This window comes from Hylobates moloch, unplaced genomic scaffold (genome assembly GCF_009828535.3).
Source record: "Hylobates moloch isolate HMO894 unplaced genomic scaffold, HMol_V3 SCAFFOLD_9, whole genome shotgun sequence".
Taxonomy (NCBI): Eukaryota; Metazoa; Chordata; class Mammalia; order Primates; family Hylobatidae; genus Hylobates; species Hylobates moloch.
The window spans coordinates 48,714,282-48,731,100 of NW_026652284.1; the positions used below are offsets into that span (position 1 = coordinate 48,714,282).

At 36.3% G+C, this 16,819-nt stretch overlaps 1 long non-coding RNA gene across 1 annotated transcript; it reads left to right on the forward strand.

Annotated features, from left to right (window-relative positions):
• The first annotated feature begins 1,926 nt into the window (after positions 1 to 1,926).
• On the forward strand, positions 1,927 to 12,908 carry LOC131384212 (uncharacterized). The gene is made up of 3 exons (XR_009214849.1): positions 1,927 to 2,046; positions 2,871 to 3,043; positions 12,761 to 12,908. It is a non-coding gene; the product is annotated as an uncharacterized LOC131384212 (long non-coding RNA).
• Positions 12,909 to 16,819: the final 3,911 nt, after the last annotated feature.

Genomic DNA, 16,819 nt, shown 5'->3' on the forward strand with positions numbered 1-16,819 from the left:
CTCTACATAGCAAATTGCAAAATGTTATTGATGTAGATTAAAGAAATCTAAATAAATAATTTTCCCAGTTCATAGTTTGAAAATGTCTATATTATCAATGTGTTTATATTCTATAAAAGTTTAAAAATTAAAACTGATTTAAAAAATTAAAATTAAAAATTAAATTAAATCAGCATCAAACTCAAGTCCATTCATCTGAAGAAATGACCATATATATATATATATATGTGTGTGTGTGTGTGTGTGTGTGTAGACACACACACAAATAAATACATACACACACACACACACATACATATATATTTGGCAAAAGTAGCCCTGCAGAACAGTGAGGACAGGATAATTTTTAAAATTAGTTCTGTGTCTGCCAGCTACTTACTGGCACAAAAATAACCATCATTTCCTCATTCATAAAATCAGTCACAGGTTGATTATGAACATAAATATGAAAGAAAAATTGATAAAGGTTTTAGATTTTTTTAAATTATACTTTAAGTTCTGGGAAGGACATATTAATAATATTATAGGAGGCAAAGATTTCTTAAACACCATGTGAAAGAACTAAAGATAATGGAAAAGGTGAATAGATCCGGGGAGTGGGATACCCACAGGGGGCTTTGAAAAGTTTTGAGATCTTCCTAGCTATTATAGGCCATGGAAAGGACAAGGCCGTGTGTATGCATAGGAACAACTTGACAGGATCCTGTCTGTCAGCTCTGACTGAACTTGAGGCCCTGAGCAAACCATAAGTAATGGTTAAGAGAGAATTTTCAACTGCCTAAGAGTGGAAGGAGTGTCCCAACACCAACATGAGACCCTTTATCAAGAAGAAGAAGTATTACAGTTCAAAGAATTTTAAGTTAATTTCTGGTCAACCAATAGCTGACCATCGAACAAACTGAATAGTGATTGCAGAGATTCCAACAATAATAGAATAGAGTTAGTCCAAGAGTGTCATTTAATAAACAGACATTAACAAAAACCACAACAATGAAACAAAACAAAGGAACTCATACAACAGACCCCGGGAGTAAGAGGGAATCTGATTTCTAGAGTTGCCTCATTATATTATCTGAATTCTCCAGTTTTCAACAACAACAACAAAAATTATGAGACACATAAGGAAACAGTGAAATACAGTAAATAAACAAGCAAAAAAAGCAGCCAATATAAATTGTCCCTGAGGAGGTTCAAATATTAGACTTACTATATAAAACGTTTAAACAGGTTATTATAAATCAATTCAAAGAACTAAATAAAACCATGTGTAAAGAAATAAAGAAAAGAATGACTATGATGTGTCACCAGAGAATATTCATAAAGATATCAAAATAATATAAAAGAACCAATTAGAAGTTCTGGAATTGAAAACTACAATTACTGGAACTTTTAAAGTTAACTGCTAAGTGGATCAACAGCAGATTGGAAGTGAAAGAATAAGAATCAGGGAACCTGAAGATAAATCAGTATAGGAAAAGTATGAGAAATGGAAAGAAAAAAAGAATTAAGATAAAGAAAACAGTCCTTTGGGAACCTGTTGAACACCAGCAAGTATAATAATACACAAATAGTCATAGTACTGGGAGGAGAGAAGAGAGAGAGAGAACAAAGTATATTTGAATTACTGATACTTGGAAATGTCCAAATTTGAAAAATAATAATCTATAGGTCAACGATACTGAATAACTCCAAGTTGCAAAAACTCAAGAACTACAGCAAGACACATTGTAGCAAAAATATGAAAATACAAAGAGAATTTTGAAAGAAACAATGAGAAGTCACTCATCATAGATCAGGGACCCTTAGTTAGATCAATAGCAAAGTTCTAAAACCGTGGAGACCAGAAGGCAGCAGGATGACATATTTAAGCTGCTGAAGGAAAATAGACAACAAAGCTTGTCTACCAAGGATTGTTACTGGTCAGGGAAGAGCAGCGATTTAAGAGATGTCTTTAGATTGAAGTCCAAAATTGCATTCCAAAGTACAAACTGGATCAGAGGGAAAGATCAAGAATAGCTCTTTTGAAAACTTCTGGAGAAATCCCCTGTGAGTTTAGTAGGATATACTATTTTACTGACTTGCCTCCAATCTAGAATAGTAAGTTACTTTCTTCTTTAGCCTAAATTTTATCCTTCAGCCCAAAAGGATTTTGGCATCCGGTGGAGCATCTTTATTTGTTTTGAATCATTAATATTGATTTAGCAAGAGCAGAATATTTTTATTTATAAGCATATTATATGTCTATTAATAATAAAAATCAGCATAAACGACAATATTTTAATTATTTGAAAATTATTTTTATTTCAGGAAAAAATCATATGGTGAGAGCCATTCATAGTAGAACTAGACATTAATACGTGAATATAATTTCAAGATCTAGTACGAAGTACGATTACCTTATGTTTGTCCTTTGATATGGTATTTTAAATGGTTTCTATTCTACTATATCCTCAGGCAAGTTGGGCCACTTTTCTTGCCACTATACCTTATAAATGCTTTATTTATACCACTATGCAGTCTCTATTATTTTTTATTCCTTTCTGTGCTCCTCACTCTACTGAGAACTTAAAGCAGAAATCAGTCCTATTTTTGTCTACACAGCTTGCATTATAAATGTCACTAAAGATAGGTATGGAAAAATTATTTAACTGCTTTGGTTTTCATAACCGTTAAGCATAGGAGGAAAAGCTGTGTTTTTGTATTAACTGTTTTCAAATAGTTAACCAATACTGCTCCTTGAAGATTCACTCCTTTCTATAGCAGGCACTCAATTTATTGGTGGATTGTGGCAGAATCTCTTATTTGGAAGAGCAGTAGAAACTTCCTATTTCAAAGGTTCTTTCATCTTTTCTTTATCGCTTTCTTAACAGTCACTCTGATGAAAATTTGCACTTTAATGCATCCACCAGGACACTATGCCTAATGCCAGAGAGCCCCAGCAGAGTGCAGATATTAGGAGGCTACATTCAGAGCCTGGGATAGAACGTTATTTAAACTTTACAGTTCTGGGAGATCAAAACTTCTGAATCCACAATATAAAGAGGTATGGTATAACAAGACATAATTGTATTATAAATTCTGTTACAGTGATTTTTTTGGTCCTCATTTGAACAAGCTGTGAAGATTCCTTTCTTTATTTCACTCTGACCACAGGATACTATTATTTCTGTTTGCTCAAAAGAGCTTAAAATAAAATCAACAAACAGCAGTTTATTTAGTAACTAGGACCCACAGAATTCAGCTGTGTGTTAGGAACATAAAATGTATATAGCACAAAGAATACACAGTGCCTTTTAAGAGTGAACTTGCCTCGTATTTATAGTAATCAATGATAAAAGAGTACTATAAATGTCAAGGTTGTACGACACTCTAATGAGAAAACTCTGTGCTGTCATGGGGAGAGCAAGCAGGAAAATGAGTTTGTCTGATTCTAACTCTTGTGCCCTCCACTATGCCTCACACTGTCCTATTATGTTTTTAGCTTAAGATGATATTTTTTAAAAGGTTATAAAAGCAAAACATCTTAATGAGTTAAATCACCACTGCGCCTCACACTGTCCTATTATGTTTTTAGCTTAAGATATTTTATAAAAGGTTATAAAAAGGAAAACATCTTAAATGAGTTAAATCACCATGTAAAATATAAAGAAATGGTTCTTAATATGGTTGTTAAAGTGTACATAAGATACTGACCGCTGGATGTTCAAAGGGAATGCTTCCAGCTTTGCCCATTCAGTATGATATTGGCTTTTGGTTTGTCATAGACAGCTCTTATTATTTTGAGATACATCCCATCAATACCTAATTTATTTAGAGTTTTTAGCAAGAAGCATTGTTGAATTTTTTCAAAGGCCTTTTCTGCATCTATTGAGATAATCATGTGGTTTTTGTTGTTGGTTCTATTTATATGCTGGATTATGTTTATTGATTTGCGTATGTTGAACCCGCCTTGCATCCCAGGGATGAAGCCCACTTGATCATGGTGGATAAGCTTTTTGATGTGCCGTTAGATTCGGTTTGCCAGTATTTTATTGAGGATTTTTGCATTGATGTTCATCAGGGAAGTTGGTCGAAAATTCTCTTTTTTTGTTGTGCCTCTGTCAGGCTTTGGTATCAGGATGATGCTGGCCTCATAAAATGAGTTAGGGAGGATTCCCTCTTTTTCTATTGATTGGAATAGTTTCAGAAGGAATGGTACCAGCTCCTCCCTGTATTTCTGGTAGAATTCGGCTGTGAATCCATCTGGTCCTGGATTTTTTTTGGTTGGTAAGCTATTAATTATTGGCTGAATTTCAGAGCCTGTTATTGGTCTATTCAGAGATTCAACTTCTTCCTGGTTTAGTCTTGGGAGGGTGTATGTGTCGAGGAATTTATCCATTTCTTCTAGATTTTCTAGTATATTTGTGTAGAGGTGTTTATAGTATCCTCTGATAGTAGTTTGTATTTCTGTGGGATTGGTGGTGATATCCCCTTTATCATTTTTTATTGCATCTATTTCATTCTTTGCTCTTTTCTTCTTTATTAGTCTTGCTAGTGGTCTATCAATTTTGTTGAACTTTTCAAAAAACCAGCTCCTGGATTCATTGATTTTTTGAAGAGTTTTTTTTGAGTCTCTATTTCCTTCAGTTCTGCTCTGATCTTAGTTATTTCTTGCCTTCTGCTAGCTTTTGAATGTGTTTGCTCTTGCTTCTGTATTTCTTTTAATTGTGATGTTAGGGTGTCAATTTTAGATCTTTCCTGCTTTCTCTTGTGGGCATTTAGTGCCATAAATTGCCCTCTACACACTGCTTTGAATGTGTCCCAGAGATTCTGGTATGTTGTGTCTTTGTTCTCATTGCTTTCAAAGAAAATCTTTATTTCTGCCTTCATTTCGTGATATACCCAGTAGTCATTCAGGAGCATGTTGTTCAGTTTCCATGTAGTTGAGTGGTTTTGAGTGAGTTTCTTAATCTTGAATTCTAGTTTGAGTGCCCTGTGGTCTGAGAGACAGTTTGTTATAATTTCTGTTCTTTTACATTTGTTGAGGAGTGCTTTACTTCCAACTATGTGGTCAGTTTTGGAATAAATGCAATATGGTGCTGAAAAGAATGTATATTCTGTTGATTTGGGGTGGAGAGTTCTGTAGATATCTATTAGGTCCACTTGGTGAAGAGCTGAGTTCAATTCCTGGGTATCCTTGTTAACTGTCTGTCTTGTTGATCTGTCTAATGTTGACAGTGGGTGTTAAAGTCTCCCATTATTATTGTGTGGGAGTCTAAGTCTCTTTCTGGGTCTCTAAGGACTTGCTTTATGAATCTGGGTGCTCCTGTATTGGGTGCATATATATTTAGGATAGTTAGCTCTTCTTGTTGAATTGATCCCTTTACCATTATGTAATGGCCTTCTTTGTCTCTTTTGATCTTTGTTAAACAAAGTCTGTTTTATCCGAGACTAGGATTGCAACCCCTGCCTTTTTTTGTTTTCCATTTGCTTGATAGATCTTCCTCCATCCCTTTATTTTGAGTCTATGTGTGTCTCTGCACGTGAGATGGGTTTCCTGAATACAGCACACTGATGGGTCTTGACTCTTTACCCAATTTGCCAGTCTGTGTCTTTTAATTGGAGCATTTAGCCCATTTACATTTAACGTTAATATTGTTATGTGTGAATCTCATCCTGTCATTATGGTGTTAGTTGGTTATTTTGCTCGTTAGCTGATGCAGTTTCTTCCTAGCCTCAGTGGTCTTTACAATTTGGCATGTTTTTGCAGTGGCTGGTACCGGTTGTTCCTTTCCATGTTTAGTGCTTCCTTCAGGATCTCTTTTAGGGCAGGCCTGGTGGTGACAAAATCACTCAGCATTTGCTTGTCTGTAAAGTATTTTATTTCTCCTTCACTTATGAAGCTTAGTTTGGCTATATATGAAATTCTGGGTTGAAAATTCTTTAAGAACATTGAATATTGGCCCCCACTCTCTTTTGGCTTGTAGAGTTTCTGCTGAGAGATCAGCTGTTAGTCTGATGGGCTTCCCTTTGTGGGTAACCCGACCTTTCTCTCTGGCTGCCCTTAATATTTTTTCTTCATTTCAACTTTGGTGAATCTGACAATTATGTGTCTTGGAGTTGCTCTTCTCGAGGAGTATCTTTGTGGCATTCTCTGTATTTCCTGAATTTGAATGTTGGCCTCTCTTGCTAGATTGGGGAAGTTCTCCTGGGTAATATCCTGCAGAGTGTTTTCCAACTTGGTTCCATTCTCCTTGTCAGTTTCAGGTACACCAATCAGACGTAGATTTGGTCTTTTCACATAGTCCCAAATTTCTTGGAAGCTTTGTTTGTTTCTTTTTATTCTTTTTTCTCTAAACTTCTCTTTTCACTTCATTTCATTCATTTGATCTTCCATCACTGATGCTCTTTTTCCAGTTGATTGAATTGGCTACTGGGGCTTGTGCATTTTTCTCGTAGTTCTCGTGCCATGGTTTTCAGCTCCATCAGGTCCTTTAAAGACTTCTCTTCATTGGTTATTCTAGCTAGCCATTTGTCTAATTTTTTTCAAGGATTTTAACTTATTTGCCATGGGTTTGAACTTCCTCCTTTAACTCAGAATAGTTTGATCGTCTGAAGCCTTCTTCTCTCAACTTGTCAAAGTCATTCTCTTTCCAGCTTTGTTCCATTGCTGGTGAGGAGCTGCGTTCCTTTGGAGGGGGAGAGGCACTCTGATTTTTAGAGTTTCCAGTTTTTCTGGCACAAGACAGGGATGCCTTCTCTCACCACTCCTATTCAACATACTGTTGGAAGTTCTGGCCAGGGCAATCAGGCAGGAGAAGGAAATAAAGGGTCTTCAATTAGGAAAAGAGAAAGTCAAATTGTCTGTGTTTGCCGATGACATGATTCTAGAAATTATCTAGAAATATTCTGCAAAATATCTAGAAAACCCCATCATCTCAGCCCAAAATCTCCTTAAGCTGATTAGCAACTTCAGCAAAGTCTCAGGATACAAAATCAATGTGCAAAAATCACAAGCATTCATATACACCAATAACAGACAAACAGAGAGCCAAGTCATGAGTGAACTCCCATTCACAATTGCTTGAAAGAGAATAAAATACCTAGGAATCCAACTTACAAGGGATGTGAAGGACCTCTTCAAGGAGAACTACAAACCACTGCTCAATGAAATAAAAGAGGATACAAACCAATGGAAGAACATTCCATGCTCACGGGTTGGAAGAATCAATATCATGAAAATGGCCATACTGCCCAAGGTAATTTATAGATTCAATGTCATCCCCATCAAGCTACCGAGGACTTTCTTCACAGAATTGGAAAAAACTACTTTAAAGTTCATATGGAACCAAAAAAGAGCCCGCATCACCAAGTCAATCCTAAGCCAAAAGAACAAAGCTGGAGGTATCACGCTACCTGACTTCAAACAATACTACAAGGCTACAGTAACCAAAACAGCATGGTACTGGTACCAAAACAGAGATATAGATCAATGGAACAGAACAGAGCCCTCAGAAATAATTCCACATATCTACAACTATCTGATCTTTGACAAACCTGACAAAAACAATAAATGAGGAAAGGATTCCCTATATAATATATGGTGCTGGGAAAACTGGCTAGCCATATGTAGAAAGCTGAAACTGTATCCCTTCCTTACACCTTATACAAAAATTAATGCAAGATGCGTTAAAGACTTAAATATTAGACCTAAAACCATAAAAACCCTAGAAGACAACCTAGGCAATACCATTCAGGACATAGGCGTGGGCAAGGACTTCATGTGTAAAACACCAAAAGCAATGGCAACAAAAGCCAAAATTGACAAATGGGATCTAATTAAACTGAAGAGCTTCTACACAGCAAAAGAAACTGCCATCAGAGTGAACAGGCAACCTACAGAATGGGAGAAAATTTTTTCAACCTTCTCATCTGACAAAGGGCTAATATCCAGAATCTACAATGAACTCAAACAAATTTACAAGAAAAAAACAAGCAACCCCATCAAAAAGTGGGTGAAAGATATGAACAGACACTTCTCAAAAGAAGACATTTATGCAGCCAAAAGACACATGAAAAAATGCTCGTCATCACTGGCCATCAGAGAAATGAAAATCAAAACCACAATGAGATACCATCTCACACCAGTTAGAATGGCGATCATTCAAAAGTCAGGAAACAACAGGTGCTGGAGAGGATGTGGAGAAATAGGAACACTTTTACACTGTTGGTGGGACTGTAAACTAGTTCAACCATTGTGGAAGTCAGTATGGCGATTCCTCAGGGATCTAGAACTAGAATTACCATTTGACCCAGCTATCCCATACTGGGTATATACCCAAAGGATTATAAAACATGCTGCTATAAAGACACATGCACATGTGTGTTTATTGTGGTACCCTTCACAATAGCAAAGACTTGGAACTAACCCAAATGTCCAACAATGATAGACTGGATTAAGAAAATGTGGCACATATACACCATGGAATACTATGCAGTCATAAAAAATGATGAGTTCGTGTCGTTTTTAGGGACATGGATGAAGCTGGAAACCATCATTCTCAGCAAACTATCACAAGGACAAAAAACCAAACATGGCATGTTCTCACTCATAGGTGGGAATTGAACAATGAGAAAACATGGACACAGGAAAGGGAACATCACACACTGGGGCCTGTTGTGGGGTGGTGGGAGTGGAGAGGGATAGCATTCGGAGATATACCTAATGTTAAATGATGAGTTAATGGGTGCAGCACACCAACATGGCACATGTATACATATGTAACAAACCTGCACATTGTGCACATGTACCCTAAAACTTATAATAATAGAAAAAAAGATACTGGCAGCTGGGAAGAAAAAATAATAAATCCAGAGAGTGAACAATAACGTCAGCTTATTCTTATTCAGTTGACCCTCACAATTCCATGCCACAAGCTTTACAATGACACAAATATCAAAAGGCTAATGATATACAGTGTTTTCCATGAGGATGTTTAATCAGAAGAGTTAAAAAGGGCTTTCATATGATCCATAATCAATACTAGAGAGATATTAGTTTATACTTGTGACTAATTATTTAAAGGCACTGTAATAAGTAAAAGGTTATTGAAAATAGTGGTAAAATAAAAAGAAGGCATTATAATAAAAATGAAAATTAATCATGACTTTTTTGACAATTAAGCCTTTTGGTCAGTGTCATGCTGTGAGATAAATATCAATTGAAAGAGTTGATTTCAATGGACGATGTTGTTTTTCCTGCATTAACATATTTGCTTAATACTCTGCTAGAATAATTAATGGGTACTATTAGAAAGAAGTGGAATTAGGCACTGCCCAGTGCCTTTTTACATGAACAGCACATTTCGAGCAAGATGCTCTTGAGGACTGTGCTGGCACTCCCTTGGGTTTCTAAAGTCTATAAAAAGTGCTAAGTGAAGATAATAGCAACATAAAATCAATACATTCTTTAGCTTAAATTTTTTTCTATTAAATTTATATCTGTACTATTTACTAGTCCTATTAAATTATAGACACAAAACTCATTTTCACTCTAGTTCATGCCTTCTTTCAGCCAATTTGTGTTGTGTACCAACTGTTTCAGGCTCTGTTCTAGGCCCTGGATATAGTAAAAAATCTTAAAAGAAAAATAATGACCTAGAGTTTATGGCACAGCTTTGCTCCAAAGTCAAAAAGATCTGCACTGTGATTCACCCCTAAGGCTTATAAAATATTCCATAGTGCATTCTTATCTACCTGTAGATACTTCAAACACCCCAGGGTTATACAGCAACATGAACAGCAATCGGGGCTTTTACAGAGCCTCTCTTCCCCAAACATACAGCTTTTTGGATTAAATAAACTGGAATGGCATTCCCAAATGGGATGTATGTTGTTTCCAAAATCCAAAGTGGCCCACTAAGGATGGCACCTTTTCCTGAAGGAGGGAGCAGGTACAGCAACTGTTCTCTCTGCAGGACATTTCTTCATATATCCTGATCACTATGCCCTAAGATTTTTACCAAGGTGGTGTATGTTTGTCTCTGAATTTGGGCGAGGTTTATTTCCTAACTTCTGGCACACATGTGACTTACAAAAATGTATAGGATATTTTACTACTTTCATCAGTATGACAACATCCATGTAGTGGATTTGTGTGATGTCCAGTAGAACAGAGTAAAATCACAGTTCCTGAGCACTGATGATGGGACAGGGCTAGAAAAGGTTTTAATACAACTGAGACAGAACAGCAAAGGTGCAATGCTGCATCTGTTGCCTTGAACCAAACTGCTTCTGATGGCCACTGCTCTGAAGTACAGGGTAAATTTATCAGTTCATTGGGGCATACAGGTACCAGGACATATATTGATTTGCTGTCACCACAAAATCACATCTGTAATAGCAGCTATATTTGGAGACCCCTTGTTTCAGTTTATGTGAATCCATTTTCCTTTCCTGAGGTACTCCTGTCTTCTGCCTAAGCCTAAGAGACAAGTTGAATGGTGATGTGGTAGAAGTCTCCCAGCTTTATCTTTCTGGGCCTCAGTGGTAACGCTTTCCTCTGAAATTCCATATTACTTTTGGCTTACAATTTAATTAGGTAGGAGCCCTTTTCATGGCATGCACTCACATTTGCTATTAAAATATTGTTCCACATGTCTGGGGTCCAATGTGTGTTTCTGCTAGTTGCTGAATATATTATTTCAACTATGTATTTCAGAACTTAGGAAGGAACTATGGAATGTGTTGAAATATATTATACCCACTTTGAGATCAGTCGGGGAAAAAATTCCATTAATCACCTGGCCTCTCTGAGTTACTCTGATGACTACTGTACTATGGTGTCATTTTGGATTTCAAGGAATTAATGCTAATTTCGCATATGGTCCATTAATATTTAAAAGTCTGGCTATTTCCTCTTCCTCAGTGTATTGTTGCCATGGTGTGGCCTCAAGTTCCTTGGGTGCGGGCCAAATTTGGCTCAGTAACTTTCTTTTTTAATTAAGAACATTTTAGTTGAACACAGTCATTCTCAGAGTCTACAGCTGCTGTAATGATGTAATGGCTGGACTGAGTACTTGCCCACAATGCCTCAAATATTTTCTATCTTTTCCTATACAGACAAAGTTTGGTGACATTTGACTTATGGTATAAATTTTTGGCAATGTACAAAGTCTTCCCTCAATATCCTTACCTCTTTTTAAAGGAGCTCTAGTGTTGTGAATTGGATCAAGTCTGAGAATTGGCTGAGGGATCAGGACCATTTTGTAATGATTGAAGCGAGGGCCCCCTTCTTCAGATCTAGAACTTTTCTATTATCACATCAAGTTAGGCTTTAGTAGACTGCCCATCTATTTCAATTGCACAAAAACCATTATCATTAGCAAATGCCAAATATTTTTTGTGGTTTATTCTGTTTTGTTAGGATTTCTGCTTTGATGCCCAGTAGAATAGTCACATTTACCTTGTGTCTGGTGGTTAGGTGGCACCACTTGGCCACTGCCTTTCCAAGACATAGCCTACTCATTGAATTTAAGAGCCCCAGTGCAAGAGCGGAATTTCCTCTGTCATTTCTGGCCATCAATAGCCATTAGAGAGCTCTTCAAAATTAAAAGTGAAGCTATGCTAGTTCTACTAAGATGTATTAGCTCCATTCCTCTCAAGTACTCCCAGTTACATCTAAAACACTCTGGACATTACACAAAAATACAAGTGTAAGAAAACTCTGAAAGGTGGAATGAAGAAGAATGGCTGCCTTGTCAACTTGGGACTTGAAGATGTTCCTTAGGTTCCCTTAATGTTTCCCAAGTATCTTGGACAGGGTGCTGGGAAGCTTCCAGTCCAGAACTAAAAAGACACAGACAAAAATGTTGCAAGAAAATCCTTGTTACCCCCAGTCATAAGTCCATGAAAAAAAAGGTGACCTAACAACAGAAAACCTTTTGTGGCAATACCCACACTACTCCAGTCAACCCTAACATAAAATGGACCCCACTGGGGTTTCAGCCCCCACTTCACTACACTATAGAAGCACAGAGAGCACCCAGTTCCATTGCAGGGCCATGAAGACAGATAAATTTATGGTCCTGCCTCACAGATACTCTGTACCAGATGGTGTTGGTGGGCTGAATGGTCAGGTTACCCTCATCTCCTGCTCAGAGAAGCAGGTGGGGGTTGATCTTTGAGATGAACTTTAATTTAAAAAAAAAAGACAACAAAAACTTAGATGAACTAAATTTAACAGTTTATTTGAGCAAAACAATGGCTCTTCTCCAACAGCATGAACAATGAGCATTTATAGGCTGAAAATGATCCTTGGGGACCCAACATGAAAACAAAAGTAGAGTAAGCACCTGATTGATTGGCTATAGCCAGACATTTGCCTCAAAGGTGAGGTACGGTGAGGTTTTTGCCTTGTTCGGATGTGATCCTATGGCAGTATCCTAGTTGTACAAGCAATTTTCTGGAGGCTGTCATTGGCTAAAGTTTGTTATTTATTTATTTAAGTCAGTTACAATAAATGCTTCCAAATTAAGTTCTGTTTGGCCTACTTATTTAATACCCCAGTTACAGAGATAACTTTAGACTAATGGGTTCCTTATTTGCCTTGACAATATTCCTTTTGTTTTAGCTTCTCAATCTTGATAGATTGACAACAATTGGGAGCATCAATGCCACTCTCTGTCATCATTATAATGGACTTATTTGGTTTCATTAAGAAATTGGTAAGTCATAATATCAGACTCACTAAAAGATTCTTCATGTTTTTGTCATTCTGCAGGTAGTGAGGCCATTTGATGAACAGTGGGTGGCTGCATACAAGCATTTAAGACTCTCAAGAGGATACAGTGCATGAGAGAGACCAAAGTGATGACTATCAGGAGGATAATACCAAGAGGCTGAAATATTCCCTTTAACCAAAGACTCTGCAGACCAAACTAATTAAAATCAAATAAATCAAAGAACAGCCAGAAGAGGAATCTATTTAAACAAGTAGTCATTTGTTGATATTTTGTAACTGAGTTTCTACAATACCAAATATACTTACCCAATATCCAAGTGCAGCAGGGGGTGTTAGCTGTGACACACACTTCTCGCTGTTGAGCCAACAGATAGTCCAAAGCAATCCTGTTATCTAAAAACAAAAACAAAACCTTTATCAAGAAAGTTTAGAAAAGTTTGCTGGGTAACTATGACCTTTGCAGAAGAGTCAGCTATAGTAGCATCTGTCTGAGACAGTTCTCTAATTATTACCTCATTTATACTTTTGCCAAGTTAGGAAAAACGCATTCTACCAAGAGATGCCCATTTAGAGAGATTTATACCCACTGGTAAATTTCTCTTTATTCTATAGTGCAAATTAAGAGGTGTAGACCAATATTCAATTTTTAGTTTGTTATAAAGTGGTAACATTAGAATCCCTAATCCATAATGACTTCTTATTTTCCACTTATTGAGATATGGAGTTTCCTGTGAGTATAGTTGACCATTATATTTTCTACAGATCAAAACAAATTCTGGAGAGGCACAATAGACAGTTCTCTGCAGGGTGCCTTGTGATTTAGCAGTCACCTGTAGGGAAGTACTAATAGTATTTATCCAAGTCTCCACTACTGAATCTTTGCATGACTGAAGGCTTATGACAATTAGGAGATTAAGGTTATTAATTTGTCTGTAAAATTTCAAATTATTTTGTCTTTGGTTTTCTTATTCAGTTTCTGGCATAATTTAACTATAAATCCCTCCTCATAGGTTTTACTTAGTGTTAGACTGAAACAAGGAAAGTAAACATGTTGATCTTAAAGCCTAACCTACAGCAAGGACCAGAAGTGCAATTTGAACAAGTAGTCGCACAGAAAATATCAGTGAAATTTGTTATAGGGTAAAGTGGAAAAACTTCACGATCATATGGAGATTTTAGTTTAGCATAACATACGTGATATTCAGTTATGTTTACTGTAGAAGGTATCAATTTCAAATGATCAGTTATCACATAATTTTGCCATGTGTAAACAGAAAAGTAACACAAGGAAAATAGAAAAAGAGGCACAAGTTTTACAATAACAGAGGAGAGAAATCTTGATCTCTGATCTTGGGAAAGCTGTTCATGTCTAGGCTGTGAAATGCTTCTGGGAACAAACCTCCATGGTCAATTTTACCATGAGGTCTTAAATGACTGTACAATCTGAAGAGCCTAGAGGGGCTCTCTTGAGTTGAGAAATACAGACCCAAGGCTTAAGGCCCTGAAGTTTTGCTGCAGTGTGGGTAGTGAGAAGAACTTGGTATGGTCCCTTCCAAAAGGAGTTCAAGGACAATCTTTCTCTGACGTAGCCTCTAAAATATCCAATATTTGGGTTGTAGATCATGAAATGCCTGGCTGTCCTCAGTTGACAGTTTATGAAAGGCTTATTTTACCTGGTAAAAATATACTTTGACATAGTGCTTTAAAGCTTTGCAGTACTAAGTCACATCAGAGTTTATAAGAACAGGAAATATATGACTTTCTATTATGTAGAAAGCATTAGAGTCCTTCCAGGAACTGTTTAATAAGTTTCAGTAACAGTTTAATAAGGAGCAAATTTGTATTTTGCAGTAGAGGTGAATCTGACTGCCTTCAAGGCCAAAGAATGCCGTTGGTCAAGGCAATCCAGTTGATTTGACTAGCTTTACCAATTTCAGTCTTAAAATGCCATTTGTCCTTTCAACTTTATCAGAAGTTTGAGGAAGGTAGGGATAATGATAATGTTGTTGTATTTGTAATTCCTTATTTAACTGCTTTAAAACTTGTTGAAAGGACCACCCCTAACACTGGAGATTCCTCCCAATGCGTTATAAAGAAAATATATTTTCTAATAAACAAATTAACTACTATTACAGCATCAGCCTCCTTGCCTGGAAAAGCTTTTACCCACCCAGAGAACATAGAATTACAAGAACATATTGATATTCCATAGCGGGTAGCATTGAATGAAATCTCTTTGAAAATGTTCAAATGATCCAGCAAGTGGCAGAAATGTATCATCTGAGGTTATCATTGTCTTACCTGAGTTATGAGTTTGATAAACAAAATATCAGTTATAGATCATCTTACCAATTTTAGAACAGTCATCCCACCAATATGTTTTCACAGTTTGTCTTATTGTATCTATTTCACGATGAGTTAAGGAGTACAGAGATTTTAATAATGGAAGCTTTAAGTGCTCAGGAAGAAATAGGCAGCCAGCTGGGTCCTATGCAAGTACAAGCTTAATGTTATATTTACATCATTTTAAATATTAGTTTTATTTCTCCAATTCAGGTGCAACATACTATTTACTAAATAGTTTACCAAAAATTGTTTGATGTGGATCAATCTTATGATGTTCATTGAAATTGTTTATCTCAACTGTTTCAGTACTAGCTTAGAGCATGAAAATGTGCTAAGGCATTTCCTTGGTATTCAGTTAATTATTGTTCTGCTTGATATTGGTTTAGCAGTTTTATGAATCAGTTTCTTTATTAAAGTTGTAAAAATTCTTACCTGGTCCAATGGCATAATCTTAAAGTTATGGGGAACTTGTACTTGCCAGAGTTATTTCCATGAATCTTCTCAAAGGGAAACATTTTAGGATTATAGTTGCTTGCAAATGCTTTCAGAAAGGTCTCAGAGTAAAACAATTAACTGTCTGTGGATAATAAAACATTTAGAATGGCCATAGTTAAAAATCTACTTTTGTAGTTTCAAGCTCCTGACTAGTGGAATAAATATAAATAGTGGGCATACCATCAGTAAATATTTTGCATTTATCATGCATAACTCGGGCAAGATTCTCAGGGTTTTCAGCTGATGCTGTCTTTCTTCCTACTCCTCATCTTATTGTGTGGAAAGTTTCATCTTTTCTTCCTCCACATGTTGGATGCTGCAGCTGCCTCTACCTCCTTGTGGACTTGAAAGTTAACAGGCATTGCCATTATTGCTGCTTTCAGTGTTCTATTTCTGTGCTGTACTTGATTATGTTTTTCTTTAAGCTACTTTACAAAATATTATTGTTGCTATGAGATTTTAAAGGGAGGTGAAATTTCTCAAAACAAGAGCTTACATTCTTAAAATCGATTCTTCATCTCTATATTGCTGAAATCGAACTCTGAAGATTGATCAATGACTCCTTAATTTTAATTATTAAAGACTCCTGTTTGTCATTTTGCCTGATTACCTTGTAGCTTTTGATATTCAGCACACCTGGAATGCTGACTGTTTTGGACAGGCTGACTTTTTCCTCCCCTGATTCCAATTTGCTTCCTGACCCTAACATTAAGGACTCCCCAAGCTTTAGTCTTCAGGCAATTCTCTGTAGTGTCAATTATTAGGAAACTGTGTTCCCTCCCATGACTTTAATCATTATCTCTGAGCATATGGTACCCTAGTGTTTCCATAAACCCAATCTTCATTGCTATCTAACCAATTGCCTATCAGGAATTTTCACCTGTGGTGATCTAATTTCAATGTCTAAAATTAAAGGTATCTTTTCCAAAAATAAATAAAAAGAAAAGGAAAAGAAATCCAATACCCTTACAATATCTCTATTATTTTTCAGAACACTACTATTTTTTATATTAACATTTAAGCTTTAATTAGAAGTACAACTTTTTTAAGGTAAGTTTTAGGAACAGTACTCTTTCTTTGATTAGTATCTAGAATTCCATCTTGAACACTGCCATTTTTGTCTTCTACATTGCTGGCAAATATGCAACTTAAAAAAATTATCTGTGCTCTATTATTATTATTAAGCAAGTCATTATCTTATGTTAATTATTTCTCAACATCACTTATCTCTGTATTTTCTCCCTATTACCACCATTT